The sequence below is a fragment of the Protopterus annectens genome, chromosome 8.part0, assembly GCF_019279795.1.
Source record: "Protopterus annectens isolate FY-2018-M chromosome 8.part0, PAN1.0, whole genome shotgun sequence".
In the NCBI taxonomy this organism is placed as follows: Eukaryota; Metazoa; Chordata; order Ceratodontiformes; family Protopteridae; genus Protopterus; species Protopterus annectens.
This window is the reverse complement of record NC_056741.1, coordinates 1,012,958,168-1,012,967,696: the sequence shown is the minus strand read 5'-3', so window position 1 is coordinate 1,012,967,696 and position 9,529 is coordinate 1,012,958,168. Positions and strand designations below refer to the sequence as shown.

The following is a 9,529-nucleotide window of genomic DNA, read 5'->3' as shown; positions in this document are numbered from 1 at the left end:
ACCCCTCAGGGGGTCAGAACACATTCCTCTAGAGCTACATCTAACTCTACAGTATTTCTCAGTGGAGTCCCTACAAGGGACATACTGTAAGGTGCTACCTGGAGTTCTGTGCACACCTTCACCAAGCATTACCACCTGCCTATCTTTTCCAAATCCAAGGCAGGATTTGCTACAGCAGTCTTGCAAGGCCTACTAGCCAGCCCTAACTCTTCTTGACTGCCTCCACCCTTCCTCAGCTTTGGGAATCAACCCAAGTGTGATGATTGCAACAGTGAAACACGAAGAACATAGTATAGTTGTGTACATTTACCATAAATGTAGATGTTCAAGTGTGTTATCTGTTGCAGTCCTGGTTTCCCTCCCTCCAGCCCCCTGCTTTTCTCTTTCTCTTTATCTCCTCTCTATGGCTATTCCTACTGGTATTGGTATTTACTTTTTACTGGTGGTGTTTTCCCCACCAAATACTAGCTACCTATTTGGGGGCTCCTGACATTTGGGGGCAAGAAAAACTGATGTAATGACGTTGGCTGCCTGTTATACCCCTGATGACCTGACGTCATGGAAGAAGCTACAGCATCCGACACAGAAATACTAAGTCTCTGGTATTCGGGCCGACTGAGGGCTACCTGCAGGCAGATAACCCGTGTGTGATGACTGCAACAGTGAATACACTCGAACATCTACATTTATGGTAATTGTACACAACTGTACTTTCTGAGGATGGTAAGTCCGGACATCTTCTTTATGCCCTATGCTATCTGAGGAGCATACATGATATTCAGTATACCTTAAAGCAACAGTAGGCTTTTGTATACTGGGCAGATGTTGGGCTTCACTAGGCAGGGAATCCCAACAGTTAAGAATACCGCAGCAGTGAAAGAATGGACATCTACTGTTGTGGTAAGATTTTACACAACTGTGCTTTCATTAGAAGCCTTGCGTTCAGCCTGCCTTTCCTTCATTTTTGCCTTTTGATTTCTGCCCTTTTTATTTGAATAGCTACTTAAAACTTCTTTTATTGTTTTCAGTCTTTTGTCATTTGATTTTATATGTTCCTCCAATGTGTCAGTTATTTTAAATACTTCTGAGTGGATTTGATTTAGTTTTTCCTCTAAATTATTGGAAGCCATCTCTGGTACTAAAGATTACATTTGACCTGCTTTTTTTTTCTGAACAGCTGCAAGGTTTTCCTCAATAAGAGCTTTTTCATCTCCTTTTTCTGATTGGTTTTTCCTCATACATTCTCCAGATGTATTCTTTGCTGGCATCAAGGAAGTATAATTACTAGCCAGTAGTCAAATTTTGCTCAAATTGATAATTTTGCTGTTTTTTTTTTTTTTTTTTTACAATTGTACTGCCTTGTGGGAAATCTGTGTGAATCACTATATGGATAGCTTCACAAGTGCACATATGAGCTCTGTTTTATAGTAGTTGCCTTAAGGTACACTCGCTTCAGTGACCATTTTTTGACCCCATTTAATTTTTGTTTCACTTTGGTGATCATTTTTGGCTGAGCATGTTTTTGTTTACCATTTTATCTTGTAATGTCTTGACTGTTCTTTGTTTTGTTCTATTTTAAAGCGGAAGTAATTTTGTAGGTACTGAAATAGTTTTATTGATGGACTGATTTGAGTAAACTTGTCTCATCTGCCTAGGTAATAGTCCTGTCTTCTCTAGTGGAACTGACAGAGGAAAAGCTTTCTTTGGGCTTGGGGAAGAGACATTCGATACTTTGCTTGCAGCATTCACTCTGGGTTTTCATGTGGTCTGCTGTAACTTTGTGTGGCTGGGGCAGCAGGCTGAGGCTTTTGTCTTCACAGGATGATTTGGCTTTATTTCCCTTTGAGAATTAGCTTGGGCAGTGTGTCCTGGATGCCCCATTGAAGGAAAGATAGTGTTTGGTCATTCATGACAGGAACTTACTGATAACATCTTGAGAAGGATGACCCATACTACTGTTAAAAATGTCAGCCCCCTTTTCTTCTAGCCTGTGGTTCTCCTCCCTCCCAAAAGTAGTGTTTCCCTGCAGAAAGAGGAAAGCCTTCAAACATCACATGGTCTTATCCTAGTGGCTATGCTAGCCCTTTTGCTGCAGTCCTGTTTTCTTGGATTGGTTATGGAAGCTTAGCACCAGAATCAGGGGCAGAACAAAATATAATGTGAGAACTGAGGTCCGAAAACAGGGATGTAATTTAAAAATTGCTCATAATAATTGAGAAAGTTACTAGACTAGCAGGCTTTTCATTGTCATACATTTCCTAAGGGATATGAAGTCTGAAACTCAAATATCTATCATTTACTGACCTCACTCAAGTAATTTGCCAGAAAACCACAAATTTTTATGAGGAGCAAACTAAATATGAGAGAAATATTTGGACATTCTGAGAAATTCTGAACAGTTGAGAGGTTTGAAAGTAGGTTAGTTCTCTTTGTGTGTCCAAGCTTGGTGAGCCATCACAAAAGATCTGTGGGTTTTCACCATAGTCTTAGTAAGCCATATTGTAGATATTTTAGAACCTTAACCAGAAAGGGAAGTGCTTGTTGACCAGGCTGCTTCTTTGTAGTTCTTGGTATTTATCCAAATTCTGCTGCTCATGTGCGGTTTAGGGGCTTTTTCACATGTGGAATGAGGTCTAAGATTTTAGAATTCCTCCTGTTTAGCAATAAAGGGGACAGAAAACTTCTCTTTCATTCTGGACCACACCATGTTCAGTGAGAACAACTAGTGCATCAGGATCTTGATGGTAACTTTGTTAAGAAAGGGATAGGATCATGCCCCTGCTTGCCCCATAGCACTTCTGTAGGTGTCATAGGATGTAATGGATATGTCCTGCAAAATCAGTGTCTGCATCTTGCACAGGAGATGTATTTGGCTCTCTCTGAGCTGGCAGTACATCAATTACAAAGTACTGCTATAGGGACTTACTTCTTCCAAGTTGTTTACAAGAGGTTGGCTATGGTGGCTGAAGCATTGTGAGAGAAATAAATTGTGTTTCAACTCTAGAATAACAGATTTATTGCTGTAAGACTACATTGTGATATCCATGGAATATTTACTACTACGGCAGCGTTTCTGAATGACTGTAAACCAAAAAAAGTCTTTGTGATTGCATCTTTGTGGTTTATCTTAATTAGTAGGGAGTTAGACACATTTCCGTGTTGTTTTTTCTTGTCTGCAGAGGGGGTCAAAGAGGCAATAAATGCGGAAGGAAGTAGAGAATTCTCCAGAGAGCTTTACAGGTTGAAGTTTCATGCAGGAGAGGTCAGCTTGGTAAATTGGAGTTTTTAGAGGTTGTGGTTTCTATCCTATGGCAGGAACGATGCCTATTTGGTTTCTTACCATTCCCACTGATTCTGAACTTTTGCCAAACTCAGACAGGAAAGAACAAAGGGCAAAAAATAAATAAGTAAAAGATAATCCCGTTATTTTGTGGTATCAGAGAAGATGTAATTTCAGGATCTTGGGTTACTCTTCATAGAGGAAGACTCTTTGCCAAACAATGCTTACATGGTTGGGGAGATGTCCATCACCACTGCCAGGTGTGGTTGTTTCTGTAGAGCCTCTGATTGTACAAACCTTGTCACAGGAGTATCAAAACTGAGTGAACTTTCTAAGAAACATTCCAGCTGACGTATGCACTGTGCCATTCTCCATTTTGGTGGATTGGTGTTTCATGGTCTCCCATTCAGAGTGAGTTTGCAGGTTGTCCTTCTGTATCTCAGTCAGTTGTTTGACAGGATTGCACTCTCTGGCTGTTTGTGCATCATGATCTTTTTGATTTTGGACCAGCACTGGTTGGATAGGTAGTTCTCTAAAGTGGTTTTTCATGTCTTCCCACTTTTAAAGAACCTATCCCTTTGTTAGGATTTTAACATGTTAATCTACAGGTTTTGTCTGTCCTCCATTCAAACATGCTTGGTCAGTGGCTTTGTGGCCATCACCATTGCTGACCAAACTTTTCATTGTGTTTGAATGCCTTGTTTATTTGGTGATTTCATTTGGTTATGGTTATTGCATTACAACACTTTTGCTTTTTATTTAGTTTTATTACTTAGTAGTAGGAATTTCAAAAGGATACTTCAGATTTTGTTTCCTGGGAGAAGTGTTTTTAATATATTGGCACAGGGTTGCTTAAAATGCACCATCTATACTTTTTCCAGAATTTGGTAGTAAGTCCAGACTAGCATCTTTCTTCCACCCAAGATTTTATTCGTATTTGTTTGGAAATGGTAGGAAAGTATCCTGCAAAGCTAGATGAAAGAATGGTGTCTTAAAAATTTGATTTTGCAATTGTTTTATATTTGGTGAGGTGTTTAAACAAAGCTGCTAGTCTAAATTGTACACTGCAACAGTTGGCTAACAACTGCATGAGCCACAGCAGTAATGTAATGAATTTGGAAACCAGATTCTGGACAATAAAAGGGGAGTTAGGAGAGTATAAGAACTGTGTTTAATTCCATATAAATAACAGTGATGTAGTGCATTACTTGTTACTTGTATGAATCCCTTTTTTGATATGTATACCTTCTTTACAGTCTGTGGTGGTTACCTGAATGATTGGATCCAGAGGTATTTGGGAGCTATTTTGAAACAAGTCCAAAAGCTAGGATTATGTTGCAAGAGGTATAGTCATACAGTAGCACTTTTTGACGTCAGGTGCAGTTTCACATGTAACCAGTTTACATAAGGGTTAGATATTTCACATTCTTCTTCTTAGGAAGATAACAGGAACTAAGAATGTGTTGTTGGGTATGTCAGTAGGTGTACTTGGAGCTTTTCTCCTGCTTCTCCTACATCACTAAGTACATAGAAGGTGGAACAAAAGAGCACATCTCTCAAGCTTTCCTCAGTGAAATGTATAACACATTGCATGAAAAGTGAAATAAAATATATGACAAATGATCATATGAAACTGTGAGAAATAGTATGCTAGTCTGAAACCAAACAGTAGCTCTTAGTAGAAGTGAGGAAAAATGTAGTGCATAAGAATCATATCAATACCAGTGCAGTCTGAGGTCTGTAATCATTCCGATCCCCCACCTTTTCTTTTACCTCCATGTTTTTGATGTACTGGGTCAATTTCTGTGTTTCTAGGTCGCTTGGGAAGAATGTAGCCTAAGGCTGCATGATTACCATTAACAGTCACAGAAGCCTAATAAGCATAAATAAATAAATAAGAAAAAGTGTGCTCTAAGGAAAAATAGAAAACAAAGACGTTGATGATAATTTACTTCTAAAAAGTGGGAAAACTCTGTCAAGATTGAGTGGGGGAAAAGATGGCTCTACAGTGGTGCAGCATAGCATGGAGCTGAATTATTCTGCATCCCTTCAGATTAATAGCTTAGATATGCATGTATGGTGGTGTGATTCCGCTTAAATGTGTGTACATGTGTGAGAGCACACGTGCGTGAGTATGCAGACTAGGCTTAAAATTAGGAATCTGGTGCAGCAAACACAATCTAAGGCATGTGAGTAGTATGCAAACAGAATTCACTTTGTAGCTACCCTGCCGTTAGCAGCCTCACCTCAGTCAGTAAATTATAGGTAATGAGGCTTCCTTTATTTTTCCTGCCCATAGGAGTTGAGGCGTTAAATTAATTATTATTGTCTGTGTTAACTTGTTAGGTGGACTGGTGTAATCACCCTTTTCAGCCTTGACCTGTACCAATGGCATTGTCTAGTACACGCAGGTGCATAGACAAAATTTTGTGGAGCAGTTTAATTCTTAAAAAGGCATTGCTCATGGCATACATAAACAGCATGTAGCTGTAGTACGTTCTGCAATATGACGTAATAGTGATGATGATTACCTGTAGGATTGTACTATGTTGCCATAGTATACAGATTTGCACACAGTTCATATTAGACTGTACCACTTGGCTGTCTTCCAGTTTTCTTTGTAGCAGTATTATTGTTTTAGTGCTTTAGCTTTAAATTCTGTCTAATTTTCTTTGTAATAGGAATTAAGGAATCACATGTGCAGTGACTTTTTCTGTCTTTGGGTTAGTTGATAGTATTTGACATCAGATATCACATTAGAGACACATTTTTTGTTTAGAGGAACTGTGTAGGACTGATACCCAGCATTAAAGTACATTATACAATGACCCCACCATTAATATTCAAAAACGTGCACGCTGATTGGTCAGCGTGCACGTTAACTGAAGTTATAGTAATGGAAAAAGGTCCGGTCGCCCAGACTTTTTCCATTACTATAACTCTTACAGCAACACTGTCTTCCTATGTTAAATGAGTTTAACATAGCGAGACAGCTTTAAAAAAAGCAACGGAGATTCTCCGTTGCTTTTTTTTAAAGCTGTCTCGCTATGTTAAACCCATTTAACATAGCGAAACAGTTTGTAAAAAGCAATGGAGATCTTGCTTTCTCCGTTGCTTTAGCCCACAGCTCTGATGTACTGCGTAGGCATACGCATGCGCAGTACATGAGAACTGCCGCAGAATACCAGACAACTGTGGAAGGTCAGCAAGGAGGCATTATACAATGCCATTATTTAAAAAAAGTAATTATTTTTTTTCTTAGATAATGTCATTGTATAATAGCAATAACCCACTTCTGGGTGTGGGTAATGCTGGATTTACCCACGGTTGGCTTTGTTTGGCCACTCGGGCTTCACCCTCGTGACCAAACCACACCAACCGTGGGTAAATCCAGCATTACCCACACCCAGGCGTGGGTCATTGCTATAGTAAACTCTCAGTTAACCAGCACCTATGGGGACTGGTAGATGCCAGATAACTTTAGTTTCTGGTTGCTTGAGAGTCACTATTAAAAAATAAGCTTGACTAATACTGTACCCTATACAATTTGTTTGGTTTGACTTGTTCTCAGGTTGGGGAGAAAGGGAATTTATTTCTGTCTTCCTTTTTAAAACTCTAAAACCATAAGTTATGTTTCTGCGGGGGGAAGGGGGGGGCAGAATGTGCAACACATGAAAATGGTACTGTATTTCTTAGATATTTTTTTTTGCCGGTTGCTTGAGAGTTACGGTTATTTCAGTTCCGGTTAACTGAGAGTTTACTGTAATTGGGTATATGTAGATAATTTGGAGTGATTGTAATGCTCTCATATATATTTTTTCAAACATATGGTTTGTTTGCCTCATTTCTATAAGCTAAAGAGCAAAAATAGTTTACTAGACATGTGTTTTGATATTTACTAGAATGTTCCCATGACAGGATAAGAATGCCTGTGTGTTTTGACACTTTGTTTGACTGTATGCCGTGTGTGTTTATTAATTTAATTTGCTTATTTATTGCAGATTTGTTGAAATCCCAGGATGGGGCAATCTCTCTGACCGGTAGGTACAAATATCTCAGCCTTTTTTAAATTGAAGAAATTTTTTTAAGACCAAAGATGACCATCAATACTGTCTGCTAATCTTTGTTGAATCTGCCAAGAACAGACCCATCAACTGTATGCATGTATTCTGTACTGTAAACATAGCAAACATCCCCTCTTATGTTTGTTGTCAGTGTATTTGAGGCAACGTTACAACTGCCTCGTGCACAGAGAGCCCTCTCCTCCTACCACCAAACACTAATACATGCGAGAGATGCAATTATACAGTCAAACTGGAGGCTAAGCTGTCTCAACCCAAGACTGGATCAGAGAGTCAAGAGGAGAAGGGAAATACTTGCATCACACCACCAGTCTCACATAGACCCATTAAACCAGCACCGGCAAAAAACACACATAAATACATGAAAACATACTCGGAGGCTCTAAATAAAAATTTGCAAAAGCAACAGAGACCTCCAAAGCAGACATCCAAGCAACTTCCACCCCCAAACACAAACCACATACTTCACAAAACCAGTGTGCCATGCAATCACAGCCCTTAAAGCAAAATAACATGCCCAACATACTAGTAATAGGTGACTCTGTAGTTAGGCACACTGACATCCCACTCACTAGGCTGAACAAGGAGAAGGTTACTGTTAGCTGCCTGTCGGGTGCCAGGATCAGCCACAATAACACAAGCACTCAGGTCACTCCAGAACAAGTACAAATACGACTCTGTCATTGTCCATGTTGGTGTAAATGACCTGAGCTATACCTCCCTGGACTACATGAAAAGAGACATGGAAGAGCTCTCTGATCACGTAGCCCAGGCCGGTATGCCCCTGACCCTGAGTAGCATCCTGCCTTCACCAAGAATGATATCACGGTATAAAGAAAAAATGATCAATTTCAACAATTGGCTAAGTTTCTGGTGTCATTCAAAGGGGATCCAGTGTCTGTCCACCTGGGATGACATGCTCGACAAGCCACACTTCTTCACTAGAGACGGCTTGCACCTATCACCCTTAGGCTTTTGAATACTGGCCAAGGCTCTTGCCACCCCCAAGTGCCTTTTTTAGGCAAGGCTCAAAAGACAAACCCACCGCTGTAAACAGCACAACTAGCAAAAAACTGAGGGTAATGCTACTCAATGCCAGAAGTCTAAACCTCAAAATGCACGCACTCAAGGCACTCCTCAGTATGGAGAAAATTGATATATGTGCAGTAACAGAAACCTGGTTTAAGGCTCCAGAGAGCACCCCAGCACTACCAGGCTACAACTCATACCATACATTTCGGCCACAGAACCCGGACTAAAGTACAAAAGGCAGGGGCGTATCCATCTTCATCAAGGATACCCACATCTCCAGTTTAGTGGCACAGCACGATGCTTCAGAGATCATCCACGTGCAACTAACAACGGGCAAAACTGCAATTCAAATTGTGGCTTGCTGCAGATCACCCACCATGTCCCAGGACCCACAGTCTGGAAACACTGGGAAACATAAAGGTCCTTCCAAACACCCTAATATTGAGTGATTTCAATTACCCAAACATTAACTGGGAGAACTACTCAAGTACTAACTCCCTTGCCCAACATTACCTAGAATTTATAAACTCAAATGCCCTGAATCAACTGGACAGCACTCCCACGACAGGTGAGAACATATTGGACCTGGTCATCACCAACATGGGCGACCGGTATTCCACACCAGAGGTCAACCCCTCGCTGGTTAGATCTGACCATAAACAAATCACTTTGGATGTCCACATTCCACCCGCACCCCCGGACAAGGAAACCACTGTGAAAAACTTTTCAAAAGCAAACTTCACGTTACTTAAGACTGAGGTGGAAAGTTTCAAAGCCCCCATGCTAAAGGATAACACTGTCCAAGCTGCAAAATCCTTTACTAATGCATTCTACGGGCACCTGCAAGAATGTATGGATCATACTATCCCAAGTAAAACCAAGACTCACTCCTCCAAGAAAAGGAAACCAGGTAGACCCCTGCCATAAACAAACTATACAATAGAAGGAGGAAACTAGTACAGAAAAGAGTAAAATCCCAAGAAGTGAAGACATCCCTGATCAGTATCAGCAAGAAACTACGATCCCTCATAAAATCATCCAAGGTGAGTTTTGAAAGAAACATTGCCAAGGACTCCAAAGATAGCCACAAGGCATTCTTTAGCTATGTCAAGAATCTAAGTGGCAATGCTCAGAT

General features: G+C 40.3%; 1 long non-coding RNA gene across 1 annotated transcript in view; it reads left to right on the top strand.

The window, feature by feature from the left end:
* LOC122809195 overlaps positions 1-9,529 on the top strand; it is a 968,247-nt gene that overhangs the window by 718,761 nt on the left and 239,957 nt on the right. The window contains exon 2 of the long non-coding RNA XR_006365868.1: positions 7,282-7,320. This is a non-coding gene — a long non-coding RNA (uncharacterized LOC122809195). The remainder of the gene's footprint in view (positions 1-7,281; positions 7,321-9,529) is intronic.